The sequence below is a fragment of the Octodon degus genome, unplaced genomic scaffold, assembly GCF_000260255.1.
Source record: "Octodon degus isolate 3935 unplaced genomic scaffold, OctDeg1.0 scaffold00055, whole genome shotgun sequence".
Taxonomy (NCBI): domain Eukaryota; kingdom Metazoa; phylum Chordata; class Mammalia; order Rodentia; family Octodontidae; genus Octodon; species Octodon degus.
This window is the reverse complement of record NW_004524631.1, coordinates 12,644,245-12,647,140: the sequence shown is the minus strand read 5'-3', so window position 1 is coordinate 12,647,140 and position 2,896 is coordinate 12,644,245. Positions and strand designations below refer to the sequence as shown.

Below are 2,896 nucleotides of genomic sequence, written 5' to 3'. Positions count from 1 at the left end.
TTTAGGTCACAGTTAGTGGAGGTTTCAGTCTACACTCAGCTGGCTCTAAGGCAGAGTGGCACATGGCAGAGGGCAGCTGTTTATGGTGGCAGAAAACAGCAAAGAGCAAAGGGAGGAGCAGTGGCTGTGGCAGCAAGGAAGCCTATCTCCCTTCCTTATATTGAATGTGGACTACCCACCCCAGGGTGGGTGTAGCACTCATACCCTGCATTGGATCATGATTTTTTTAGTGGAGTTACTTGCTTTTATTTTACACTAGGTGGTGGGCACAAAGCAATCCTCCTTAATAAAGTTGACAATAAGCTTCACTCAGAACATTTTTAATAATGTACATTTAAAAAGTATTCATCCTACAAAATGTTCTGCAATCCAAATATACAACAGCTTGGAAACAAAAGTCAATGTAAAAAGACAGAGTAAACCAACTACAATACAGGTTTTTATGGCTCAGATTCTACAGTTTTCTTACTGCATCATCAGTGTCAGAAATCTGCTCCTTCAGCTGGCTCCACCGCTCTAGATTTAAAGAAATATCTTTTCTTCCTGGTTTCGTTTCATCTTCTGGATTCATCCAACATTTTCTAATATCAGTTAGAACTTTCCCTTTAAAGTCCCGAACACTGACATATCTAATTTTCCCAATCTCAAACATGTTATCATGTCTGCTGCTGCTGCTGCTCTGCTTAGAAGATGATAGAGCTCTTGAAGTGTCACCAGTCTTCTGCTTCTTTACAGGCTTTTCTGGAGCAACTTGCTTTTTCCTCTTTCTGTCAACTTCACTGTCACAGTCGCTGCCTGAAGAGCTTGAAGAAACAAGTTCCTTTGATTTAGGTATTGCTCCGCTGCTGCAGTCACTAGCCTCCTGCTCATTCGAGACTTAGATCATGAATTAATCACAAACTTTAGAAGCTTCCTCAATGACTGCATGAAGCTTGGGGGGGGACAACTAGACACAAACCATAACTACACATAAAGAGACCTTGGTTGTCTTATTCTTTCAAGAAAAGTAGTGGTGGTAATTGAGGAGGGTCTAATTACATGCCCTCTCCATATTTCTCCTATATAGTAAAGTAAGGCTAGTTTCCAAACTGTCTTTTGTATAGTCCCAGGCTTACTATTAATAGTAGCCTGTGGCACAGGGGGAGCAAAATCTGCTCCTCCCCATGCCACTGTCCCTCTGGAAGGGTTTGTTTAGCTGAAGCATTAATTTGTTTTCATGATACTTGTGCCATTTTGAATTATTATCTATTCTTTATTTCATCTTTTCCTTGAGGGCCCAGTCAATGAACTCAAATTGGCCCATATACATTTTTTACCTCCTTTTCCTTTACAAATGGTGCATGGTGGGGGAGAATTTAGTAGAATGAGTCAAGTATACAGTAATTATAGAAAGAAACATATTGGGGGCAGAAGAATTAATCTATCTATGCCCTGGATATATGAATTGAACCTAATCCTAGAAAGACAAATTGTTCTTTATCATGTGCTATCCAAAACCGAGTATGGGCCAGAAGACAATCCACTGGTTGTACCATTCTGCACACCCACCAACAGTGGAGAAGGGTTCCTTTTTCCCCCATAGCTCCACTAGCATTCATTCGTTATTGGTTGACTTCTTGATGATAGCCATTCTTTCCAGAGTGAGATGGCAGAGAGTTCATGAACAAAAACGAAAATACATGGGAAGTACTTTAATGATTCAACAACTTGGATCTAATGTTTTTGGAGACTTTCTGCATATCAAAAGAAATTACCAACAGAGTGAAAAGAAAACCCACAAATTGGAAAAAAAAATTAACCAACTCTCCCTCAGACAAAAACTTCTCTCTAGAATAAATAGTTTTAAAATATCAGGCCCCCCAAATTCAAAGACCCGACCCAAAATTGGGCACCTGATATGAATACACACTTCTCAGAAGAAGAAACATAAATGGAAATAAATATACATTAAAAAAGTTCAACATCTTTGGTCATTCAAGAAATGCAAATTAATTGTATTTTTAAGGAAAGATGGGCATGTTCTACTATTTCTTGGTCTTGAGGATTATAAGTAATGCCTTTAACATGTTTAGTATTCCACAGTTGAAACATGTGAGGGACTATTATTTGTCTTTATGGTTTGTGAAACACCCATAGCAACAAAAGCAAACAGACAATGTTGTCAAACATGTCCCACCTTTTTGTCCCATGACAGGAGGCATGAATCATGTGAGAATAAGTATATATATAGATAGACGAACATATTGTAATCATCCAATGATGAAATATGAGTAATATTCATTTGTCAAATTTTATTTTGTTTAATCCCCCTAATCCTTCAGGAGGGACAGCACGTGAGATGTGCAGGTAAGTAAGACAGGGCAAGACAATTTTTCTACCTTGTGAACAACATAATTGGAATTGTTTTGCTAAAACTTTACTCCTCTGAATATGATTGTCATGCTAAATCAAATGGAGCAACATAAGCCACTAGAGAATCAGTCGACATGGCTCAGTAGAATAAACACTTGCCTGGCAACAGCAAGGGCCTGAGTTCAATCCTTGGTTCCAAAAAAGAATCAGTCTATTGATTACCATATGCGAGGGGTCTGGGTAAATTAAAGTGTGGTCTAATATGACCAATAAAAAAGGGAGCAGAGACCCAGTCCTAGCCCAGGTCCGGTGAGTGTGTGCAGAGCTTCCTGCTAACCTGCGCCAGCGGAACCAGTCCCAGCCCAGGCGCAGTGTGGGCCGGACACTCTCCCACACCCTCGAGCCGCCCCCCACCACTCCGCCATACCTCCCCACCCCTCCCGCAGAGTAGGAATTACTGCCGAGTTCCGGGAATGCCCAGACCTAGTCCTAGCCCTGGTCCACAGCGGGAAGGAGCTGAGCACAGCAGCCAGACCTAAGCCAG

General features: G+C 41.0%; 1 pseudogene; it reads right to left on the bottom strand.

Moving 5' to 3' along the window:
• Positions 1-454: 454 nt before the first annotated feature.
• LOC101563802 overlaps positions 455-2,896 on the bottom strand; it is a 13,325-nt pseudogene continuing 10,883 nt past the window's right edge.